The sequence below is a fragment of the Sceloporus occidentalis genome, unplaced genomic scaffold, assembly GCF_023333645.1.
Source record: "Sceloporus occidentalis isolate IW3139 unplaced genomic scaffold, rSceOcc1.0.p SCAF_75, whole genome shotgun sequence".
In the NCBI taxonomy this organism is placed as follows: domain Eukaryota; kingdom Metazoa; phylum Chordata; class Lepidosauria; order Squamata; family Phrynosomatidae; genus Sceloporus; species Sceloporus occidentalis.
In genome coordinates this window covers 4,003,771-4,015,720 of record NW_028317055.1, presented here as the reverse complement: position 1 = coordinate 4,015,720, position 11,950 = coordinate 4,003,771, and the positions used below count along the sequence as shown (strand labels likewise).

Genomic DNA, 11,950 nt, shown 5'->3' with positions numbered 1-11,950 from the left:
TTAACAGTAAAGAAGGTTAATGCAAAATACGAAGCCTCCTGTCTTGCTATAAAATTAAGACGTTCTAGTCAACTGGAATCAATGTTATGAATCAACCTGGAAGAGGATGTGTCTATATTGTCTCAACACACTGTGAAGAGGATGATGTGAGTGGCCAAAAATCTCCGGTAGCAGCTGGAGAATTACAGAAGTTAGTTGCATCTTGGGGTCAGAAATTCTCCAAAACTACAATCCAATGTCACCTACATCACCACAAGTTGTTTGGAAGGGTTTAAAAAAAGCCTTTCTTTCATCCAAACCCAGACAGACACTACTGAGTTCTATGGTCAAATTAAACCAAAACAGATCTTCTTGTCAATAAACACAGGTGCTTTTGGCGCACAGAGGTAGCCCTATGGAAAAGTACCTCATGCTCACAGTTAAATATGGTAGTGGCTGTTTTTCTGCCAGAAGACCTGGATAGGCAGGCAGCTTCCGGCTAGCGCAAGATCCCCAAGTGACAAGTACTTACCCGTACTGCTAAGGTCGTAGGATCATGCAGGAAGATCACGGGGGACGTAGCTGTGTCGTGCGCCTGGAGGCAGAGCTTGAGTTGGTAATAGATTTCAAAATCCAGAAATGCTCTCTGCTGGCACCTTGTTGTGGTCTTTTGCTGTGTGCTGCATTCTGAACTACCTGATCATCCTGTATTTGACCCTTTGCTTGCCTGACTTCATAACCTGTGTGCTGACCCTTTAGTTCTCCTGGCAAAAGGCAGGCCAAGGTACACTTCGAAGCAACTTGGCCTGGAAAGACCAATGGCTATGGCGGCAGGATTTAAAATTTAAAGGTCTGTAAGAGCGACTCTATTGGTCGCCGGCAGGGGGCTCCTCTAGCATCAACCAATGATGTGCAGCTGCCCTACCCAATCCTTCCTGTTCTTTCCAGGCCAAGGTATTCAGAGCTGTTGTCAACTGCTCTGAGCAACTCTGAGGAATGGGGATTTTAGTCCCCCTGGCAAAGGGTAGGGCAGGATACACCTTGGAACAACTTGACATGGGGAGGCCAATGACTTCAGTGCCAGGAGTTAAAGGCAGTTGCCCTTCATTGGTTGATGCCATTGGAGCCCCACTTTAAATTGTGGCGCAACGCTACAGATTCCTGTTAACCCCTGCTATGCTATGAAGACTTAAGGTAGGCTAGAGGGAGTGACTTGTATGGGGCAAAAAACAAAGATTCTTCATGTTGTGCTTCTTCATCTTCATGTTTACCCGCCGCCATATTAGTTTCTTCGGTATTCGGTTTGAACAACGAAAACGCAACATTCACTTTCCTGTTCTCCTGAATATGAATGCACAAGTCTAGAATATACCCACAGTAATGAAGGGGTTAAACAAAATTTTACATTCTATTTTTTTAGCCAACTGAACAATGAAACCCGAAACAAAAAGTTTTGTGGAAGCATCAAGCTACTTTGTATTGGTTTGTTAATTTTTTTTATATAAAACATTATATGCATCACCTGAAATCAAATAAAACTAAAGAGCAAGATTGCCATCTGCTGATAGAAGAAGGCATATAAACTGTAACACCTCATATGTTGTCTATATGATTTCATGTGGTTGTGGCATTCAATATATAGGAGAAACCACAAGACCATTAAAAGTCAGACTTTTGCAGCATATGAATCTTATTTTAATGGGAAAAAATGACCATCAAGTTCCTTTTGCAAAGGTTCTAAAGGAATTCTAAAGGAGGTCTCCAAAATGTTAAATTTATGGGGATTGAATCATTCCTTCTACATGGGGGGTAGAAGGGGTAATAGAACTAATAGACTTTTGCAAAGGGAAACATTTCGGATCTATGAAAATTAAAACCCTTTCCTTTTTAGGTTTAAATAAAGATTTTCGTCTTACAGCTTTTTTTTAAATAAAGATATTGTATATAGTCACACTTACCAATATTTATTTGTACACTGTGTATTTAACCCCAGAACAATGGGTTATCCTCAAACCCATTATGGACAATGCTTTGTCATGAAGGGGTTAAGTATATTTATTTGCAATTACGACTTTTATTATTTATTTTTTTGATATTTAAATATTTAAATATTTAATGACAATTGCCGGTTCTGGCACGGCACGGAAAAACAAGTCGATCAGGACAAATGACGAGCCAGAACCGGCACGTCTTTAAACGGGTGCAGAAAGCGATCTACGTTCGCTTTCTGCACCCAAACGGCGTTGCTGTAATGCCTCGACCTCGAGGCATTCAGCAACGCCACGATCGGCACCAGGGGCCATGTCTGGCCCCTCCCCGGGGTGTCAACAACCGCCATACATTGTATGGCGGCGGACGCCCGTTTTAAAAGCGTTTAGGAGGCGATCAACGATCACCTCCTAAACTTAAATGGTGTCGCTGGAGCGCCTCGATCAGGAGGCATCCAGCGACACCAAACACTTACCTCTGGATGGGCTGTGACCGCTCCGGAGAGCGGTCACATCCGCCGCTACCGGTGATCTTCACCATCAGCAAGATGGCGGCGGCCCGTGAAAAAAAATAATAAAGATGAAAAAGTTCGCTAGACGGTCTCCAGACCCTCTAGAGAACTCTGGCTTCACTTGCAGGTTGAATACAGGTACTGTATGGTAAAAATAAATTAAAAAATAAAATAAATAATAATTAGAAAAAACTAGTAAAAAAAACAGTAAAATGTAAAAATAATTTCCCACTGATGTCACTATCAGGGGAACCTTCAAGTTAAAAAAAATTTGTAAACATTTTTTTTAAAAAGGCAAAAAAAATAAAATATATATATAAAAAATATATTTTTGTGAGCAAGTCCTAAAATTAGCACATTAGCTTAAAACAATTCTCGCATGGAAAGAGTTAAAATACTGGCATATTAAATGCCCATGGGGTGTCTACTTTTAAAAAATTTATGATTTGATGGGGTAAATTGAATTGGCCGGGTTCAACAATGTCCCAATTAACACGGGGGAAGGATGGCCACACATCTAATTTCCAATTAGAAAAATGCACACGTACCAAATGTGGCCTTTTAGTTCCCCCCAAAAATGACAAACCCATGCATGTGGGGTATCACTGTACTCAGGAGATGTTGCTGAACACATATTAGGGTGTCGTGTGACAGCGGCATATACCAGGAGCTGTAAATTCATACATAACATAGGTGTGTAGGGGAAAAATACACACAAAAGAATACTACTGCAAACTTTGAAAAAATGCTGGTGGTAAAATGTGTGCATGCAAAGAGTTAAAATACCAGCATTTAAAATACCCTGGGGTGTCTAGTTTTCAAAAATATATGATTTTGTTGGGCACACTGAAATGGCCCGGCTCAAAGATGTACCAAATAGGGCATGGGCAGTGGATGCCCAAATTCAACATTGAAAAATGTGCATGCCCCAAATGTGGCCCTTTTGCCCCCAAACAGCCAGGCAAAATCATTCATGTGAGGTATCGCTGTACTCAGGAGATGTTGCTAAACACATATTGGGGTGTTTTATGATAGTGACATATACCAGAACCTGTTTATTCATACCTAAAGTAAAATGTGTGTGAAAAAACAAATGCAAAAAAAGTGACTACCATAAAGTTTGACAAAGGCTGATGGTAGAATAAGTGCTTGGAAAGGGTTAAAATACCAGCATTTGGAATACCCTGGGCTGTCTAGTTTTCAAAAATATATGATTTGATGGGGTAAATTGCATTGGCCGGCTTCAAAGATACCCGAAATGGCACATGGAGGGAAGAATTACCAGATTTGGAAAAAATGGCTTTGAAATAGCAAAACGCTACCTGTACTTATTGCTCCATAACGTGCAGAAAAAAAAGCAAAAAAAACATAAAAACATTGGGTATTTCTAAACTCAGGACAAATAGTAGAATCTATTTAGCAGGTTTTTTTATTATCTTTTATAGATGAGTAAAAGATTTTTCAACTAAAAGTTAGTAAATAATATGATACAATCGAAACAATGTCATCTAAAGAAAACCCTTCTTGTCCTGAAAAAAACCAATATCTAATGTGTGGGGAAGGAAGAAAATTACAGCTAAACACGAGCAGCGCAGAAATGTTAAAACGGCCATTGTCACGAAGGGTACAAAAAGTAAAATCAGCCTTTGTCACGAAGGGGTTAAAGTCTGCTCTAATTCCATATCTCTGTATCCAATTTAGAAGTTTGTGGTGAGAAGAAAGATAGCCTTTTCTCTGGTTTATCTTTTTTATCGTCTCTTTTGTCTCTTCTAGAGGATTTTTCTGTGGGTTTTCTTGCCGCCATATTGGATTGGATTGGATATTACAATTTTGTAGTGAATAATTAATGTGGAAAGGTGGCAATATTCAATTAATTAGCTATTCAGCATGAAATTTTTTCATATATAATAGTGATGCTAATTGTTAAGTATAAGTATATATTGTTAAGTATATTTCTCAAAAAAGTTGTTTAACTTTCCCGATCTGAAAAATCACCACCAATTTACATAGCAATCAAAAATATAAAATTTTGTCCAGTAATTTTATCCAATAATTCAGCAAAATCAATAAAGATCCAAAAGAAAAATATAAAAAGAGGAGTCCACTTATCTGAAATGTAATAGGATGTTCTCCATGTATCTATATCAGTTTGGTTCTGTTTTAATACTGTTTTGTTCTAATTTCTTTCAAATGAAGTTCAAAACGGGTCAAAACTATTCGATTCAGTTCACTTCGATTCAGTTCACTTCGATTCAGTTCACTTCGATTCAGTTCCCAGCCAAAAAATTTGTTACCTCCACCGCATCAGCCAGCTCAGACATCAAGCTCCAGCTCAGTCACCATGCAGCTGCTCCTCCACTCGTCCGATCCGGACCCCGGTCTCTCCTCTCTCTCCTCGGATCCGCCTCACAATCACCCCCGGACCCTCGCCACAGATCTTGCTTTTTGCGGCTACGGGTGAGTACAGCTGCAGCCGCGGGTATGACCGCAGGCTGCGGCTGCAGCTTTGGGTACGGCTTCACTCCCGGTACACCGCCAGTTTTACAGGGCCTTTCGCGCCCTAGACTCCCCCTGATTCTGTACTTTTCATACTGTAACATGATGTTGAACACATAATTTAGAGACCACTACAGAAAATGTACTCTCAACTTATTTTTCCCACGTATTTTATGTACAATGAGAGTCCTCCTAAAAACAGTTAGGAGTTGAAAAGGGAGGTTTACCTCCTTGTAGGAATGAAAAAAGCACATTTATCCAGAGTTACAATTAGAAACAGATACCTTATTTCACGTGACATTTTCTATTAGTACTATACTGCATATTTTATATAGTCAGTTGGTGCTGAAAGAAAAATGTAACATATCTTAAAAACTCACAACTAAGAAATATCCCTCTAAATGTATTTTCCCTGTAAGCATAGTTAGCATGTAGGGGTAACCCTGTCAAAATGACTGAAGGAAATGGAAAAGTGGATATTTATAACCTTATCACCCTACCTAGGGTCCAATCATTTGGAAGAACAATCTAGAGTACAAACAGGGGCCCAATTAAACCTAGTGCTAATTCATATTACTGTGATAAGGTCTGTTTAATATGGTAAAATGGTGTTGGAAACATAATTTAAGAACCCCTACAGAAAATGCACTCTCAACTAATTTTTATGTTATGATACCTGCAGCGCTTCAAAAGTTTGAGGGGCATGAAAAAAAATAGAGATTTTTGGACTCTATGCAGGGTGCGATATTTTGGTGGGAGAGTCAATGATGGACATAGGACTCTCATTGGATGAAATATCACAATAATAAAAATTAACTAAGGTTAACTGACTGTAGTGAGGACACATTTTTCTTCTCACCTGATAGGCTGATATTGTAAAATTTGGTAGACAACCTTTTAAGCAGTTTACATGTTACCAACAGACTCAATATTTTTGAGAGAACCTCCACCGCATCAGCCAGCTCAGACATCAAGCTCCAGCTCAGTCACCATGCAGCTGCTCCTCCACTCGTCCGATCCGGACCCCGGTCTCTCCTCTCTCTCCTCGGATCCGCCTCACAATCACCCCCGGACCCTCGCCACAGATCTTGCTTTTTGCGGCTACGGGTGAGTACAGCTGCAGCCGCGGGTATGACCGCAGGCTGCGGCTGCAGCTTTGGGTACGGCTTCACTCCCGGTACACCGCCAGTTTTACAGGGCCTTTCGCGCCCTAGACTCCCCCTGATTCTGTACTTTTCATACTGTAACATGATGTTGAACACATAATTTAGAGACCACTACAGAAAATGTACTCTCAACTTATTTTTCCCACGTATTTTATGTACAATGAGAGTCCTCCTAAAAACAGTTAGGAGTTGAAAAGGGAGGTTTACCTCCTTGTAGGAATGAAAAAAGCACATTTATCCAGAGTTACAATTAGAAACAGATACCTTATTTCACGTGACATTTTCTATTAGTACTATACTGCATATTTTATATAGTCAGTTGGTGCTGAAAGAAAAATGTAACATATCTTAAAAACTCACAACTAAGAAATATCCCTCTAAATGTATTTTCCCTGTAAGCATAGTTAGCATGTAGGGGTAACCCTGTCAAAATGACTGAAGGAAATGGAAAAGTGGATATTTATAACCTTATCACCCTACCTAGGGTCCAATCATTTGGAAGAACAATCTAGAGTACAAACAGGGGCCCAATTAAACCTAGTGCTAATTCATATTACTGTGATAAGGTCTGTTTAATATGGTAAAATGGTGTTGGAAACATAATTTAAGAACCCCTACAGAAAATGCACTCTCAACTAATTTTTATGTTATGATACCTGCAGCGCTTCAAAAGTTTGAGGGGCATGAAAAAAAATAGAGATTTTTGGACTCTATGCAGGGTGCGATATTTTGGTGGGAGAGTCAATGATGGACATAGGACTCTCATTGGATGAAATATCACAATAATAAAAATTAACTAAGGTTAACTGACTGTAGTGAGGACACATTTTTCTTCTCACCTGATAGGCTGATATTGTAAAATTTGGTAGACAACCTTTTAAGCAGTTTACATGTTACCAACAGACTCAATATTTTTGAGAGAACCTCCCACCCGTCTTTATAAAATATATGTAGTCGTATAATACATTTAGATAGCACTGCAGGAGGGTCACATAAAACACTAGTGTGTATCAGAGGGAGCATTTTCTAAATAGTTTTTCCTCTTAGAGTTAGCAGCAATGTAAGTCTCTTTAAATGTTTCACATTTACATAGCACCTTTTATCTCAAATAAAGTATAAAAGGTTACTACTCAGCTTGCTCTGCAGTCAGTACTCTGCGGCTTTCTGATGCAAGGTTGTCGTGATCCGCAGAAAGCTCCACGCAGGATGAGGGGATACACTGCACACATTCAATAGTCGCTCTGGGAAAACAATTCCGAAAAGAATCCTGTAATGCTCCAGTTTAAACCCAAACTATTTTCAATACAAGCTACATATTAAAGAATATTTTAGTGAAGAAGCAAATATACCTTATTCAAACAACAATAATTTCTTTAATTTTAAAAAATCCAAATAGTACAAAATGTTTTCAAGTATTCACCTTGCCACAGCATCCTAATGAAAGAGATTTGATAAAAAGGTGTATTTGGCATACGTGATTTTTTTTTTCTGTTATCTTAGATTACATTTTACATGCTGAGTCTGTTGTAAAGTCAAGTTAAATGTTTGTAAGGTTAATTCTTAGTTGATGGCTATATGAATCTCTGAAAAATATTCTAATTTCAAAAAAGTATCAAGTATTTGTGGCAGAAAACAAAATAAATCCATGGAAGCATTGTATTGTCTCCTAATACTTCAAACAGCGAAACCAAAAAATATAAAATTATGTTTCAGTAATTAAACAGTTAAAAGTTTGTCATCAATTGAGAGCTGTGAATGAAAAATAATGTATGTGAAGGTAAGGATAAGTATTGTGAAAGTGTAGTGAAGCATTGGCTAGCCGGCCATAGGTAAATAACTTTATGACATGGTGTACTGATTAAATTTACCTGTCAGGTATTAGTTTTGTAAAATATCAGCATGTCTTCAAAGTTGTATATCCACATAGAGAATCCAAATTTGGTGCAAAGGAGGCTGTTGTTGCAGCACCAGGCTCACCTAAGGGACAGATTTGTTTCTGTTACCATTTATTGATACATATTAATTCTTACTATTTTAGAAAAATGACATTGGGCTAAACATTGCAAAAGGAGAAAGATAGGCATAAAAGTCAGACACAATGTTCTTTAGTGCAGTACTTTAGCTCTATTATCTCAGCTAGTATTACAACATACACAAATACATTAAATTAAACACGTAAGCACCAGAATATCTATCTATCCTATTATATTTAATTCAAGAAGTAATAATGAACAAATTCTGGATAAGAATTATATTAATGCACTTTGTAGATATATATATATATATATATACATATATATATACATACACATAATAAGATATTTTAGGTGAATTGATGGAATACATTTCTGAGCTCAATTAAATAGTGAACCCATCGCACTTTATAGGCTTCAGGAACCTATCTGAGATAAAACTAGCACAATAAGAGCATATCATAATGTAATTCTGTTATTTAAAAAAAAATAAAAAATGTGCTAACATTTAAAAATAATTATGCAGTGATTTCACTAGAGGAATCATCCAGTACCAGCAAAATGTGTAAAAAAAATATTAAAAAAAGTATAAAAAAAAAATAAAATAATTAAGTTTATTATTTTAAGTGCTAAAATTTCTCAAAAATCTCAACAAAGAGTTTAAATAAAAGAACTTCAAATACCCAAGGGGTGTCTAATATATTAAAAAAAAAAAAAATGGCTGATGGGGTAAATTGTAGTGGCCAAGCTCAAAGATATGGCATGCATGTGGGGTATCACTGCACTCAGGAGATGTTCCTGAACACACATTGGGGTGTTGTTTGACAGTGACATATACCAGCACCTGTATATCTCTAACTAAAGTACAATTTGTGTGGGGAAAAAAATGACTATTACAAAGTTTGACAAAGTGTGGTTGTATAATGGGTGCATGGAAAGGGTTAAAATTACAGCATTTGAAATATCCTGGGGTGTCTAGTTTTCAAAAATATATGGTTTGGCGGGGTTAAACTGAGTTAACTGGCTTCAAAGATATTCCAAAGAGGAGATGGAGGCAGAATGACCAGATGCTAAAAGTCTGTGTTGCCTCAAAAGCAGCCTTTTACCAGCCAAACAATCTAACAAACCCATGCATGTGGGGTATCGCTGTACTCAGGAGATGTTCCTGAACACATATTGGGGGGTTATTTGACAGTGACATATACCAGGACCTGTATATCTATAACTAAAGTACAATTTGTGTGGAAAAAAAATTTAAAAAATTACTATTACAAAGTTTGACAAAGTGTGGTTGTATAATGGGTGCATGGAAAGAGTTAAAATAACAGCATTTGAAATATCCTGGGGTGTCTAGTTTTCAAAAATATGTGGTTTGACAGGGTTAAATTGAGTTAACCGGCTTCAAAGATGTTCCAAAGAGGAGATGAAGGCAGACTGACCAGATTTGTTAAAAAAGGTTTGGAAATCATAAAACGCTGCTTGTACTTATTGACCTATAACTTACAAAAAACAGCAAAAAAACATTGGGTATTTGTAAACTCAGGGCAAGTAGTAGAATCTATTTAGCTAGTTTTTTTACTTGCTTTTTTAGGTGAGTAAAGGATTTTTCAAATAAAAGTTTTCACCATGTTTCTTTTTATAGTAAATAAGATATGATCAAAATAATGGTATCTGAAGAAAGCCCATCTTGTCCTGAAAAAAGCAATATATAAAACTTATGTGGGTTCACTAAATGCGTGTATAATTACAGCTGAACACAAGCACTACAAAAGTATTATATATATACTGTGACAGGCCTCCCTTTTCCTTGGGATTTTTGTCAAGGATCTTGGTTGTTACCATAGTCTTCTAGGGTAAATGAAGCCCAGGACACATCCAACTCAGTTTCAATGTTTATTTTACAGGAATAAACAGCAGCAGTTATAAGCAGCACAGGATAACACTCTTTGCTTGAGCACTTGCTTAGTACAAAACAGCTCCAAACATTCACCTTCCAACAAGTCACAAGTTACCATCAAAATGGCTTTTCAGCGAGAAACCACTCCTCAGTTCATCAGCTTTCCCATCTGGAATAACAAAGGCCTCTCTCTCTGAATCAGGCTCAGTTCCTTTTACCCTCTGCCTGCTAATTAATCAGCCACAGGTGAGCTGCTACTTAGTCCACACCTGTGGAGCTCCTGTCCAGAATGCAGGCTCTGGACTGGATCAATACAGCAATTAGTGCTGTTGGAGCACTGGCCCACCCTGCTCTTACCAGGGACCCTTACCATGTTTTGCAAACTGCCAGTAGTGCAGTTTGTAAACAAACAACATCTTTCCCAGGGACATATTTTAACCCCTTAAGGACCGGGCTCATTTTTTTGTTTTGTACCCTGTGGGACTGAGGCTGTTTTGACACTTTTGCACTGCTTGTGTTCAGCTGTAATTTTCTCTTCACCCATTTAGTGTACCCACACAAGTTATATATTGTTTTTTTTCAGGACAAGATGGGCTTTCTTCAGATACCATTATTTTGATCATATCATCTTATTTACTTAAAATAAGATTATTTAAAAATATTTATTTTAAAAAAAACATGGTGAAAAATTGAAAAAAACCCACCTTTTATGACTTTTATTTGAAAAATCTTTTACTCACCTAAAAAAGCAAGTAAAAAAACTAGCTAAATAGATTCTACTACTTGTCCTGAGTTTAGAAATACCCAATCTTTTTATGTTTTTTTGCTGTTTTTTGTAAGTTATAGGGCAATAAGTACAAGTAGCGTTTTATGATTTCCAAACCTTTTTTAATAAATCTGGTCATTCTGTCTTCATCTCCTCTTTTGAATATCTTTGAAGCCGGTTAACTCAATTTAACTCCGTCAAACCATATATTTTTGAAAACTAGACACCCCAGGGTATTCCAAATGCTGTTATTTTAACCCTTTCCATGCACCAATTATACAACCACACTTTGTCAAACTTTGTAATAGTAATTCTTTTTATTTATTTTTTTCACACAAATTATAATTTAGGTATAAATATACAGGTCGTGGTATATGTCACTGTCAAACAACACTCCAATATGTGTTCAGCAACATCTCCTGAGTACAGCGATAACCCACATGCATGGGTTTGGCAGGTTGTGTGGGGGCTAAACTGTAACATTTGAGACATGTGTAATTCACTGTTTACAACATCCGGTCAAAACTTGTTTTGTACCCAACTTTCAGATGGGGCAGAAGAAAGCCTTTCTCCAAGAAGGGATTTGATCTAGCACCGTTAAGCGATTCCCTCATGCTATGGGAAAGACACAGGGGACACTTGTCAGTGCAAATTAGTGCAAAAAAATGGTGCAGCAAAAAACATCTAAATAGCAGTAAATGGGGAAAAAATACAAAAGTAGAGCAGGAAAAAAAAAAAAAAGGGCAGCCGTGTGGTACAGCTTGAAGCAGTTACCAAGGCAGAGTGCAGGTTCTCCAGGGCAATCTGGACAGTAGAATGGGGTGTCCTTTCTGTGCCCCCTGCTGTAGCATACCATGCATCTTTTTGGGGGATTCTGCTTCTTCTCTGTAGGAGGAATTTTAAAAATAAAATGGGTAGCCCCAATTCTGCTAGACTCCATCACCGCCCGGGGACCAGGTGCATCTTGGTATAAGATATCCGAAATTACTCGAAGCTGAAATTGCAAAAAAGACATTCCGGGATTTGCTTTTTCATGCAACAAAAAAGCATTGTAGGTTGCAATTTGCATTAGATAAATTGCAACCTTCTTTTACCAGGCCTTTGTCTTCCTCAAAATGAGGTAGGGCTGTAGGAGTTGATCTGACAGATCAACTCCACCCATGTTCTTTTTAT

The 11,950-nt window shown here is 37.7% G+C and overlaps 1 pseudogene; it reads right to left on the bottom strand.

Moving 5' to 3' along the window:
• Positions 1-11,306: 11,306 nt before the first annotated feature.
• LOC149285901 (small nucleolar RNA SNORA35) lies at positions 11,307-11,428 on the bottom strand (annotated as a pseudogene).
• Positions 11,429-11,950: the final 522 nt, after the last annotated feature.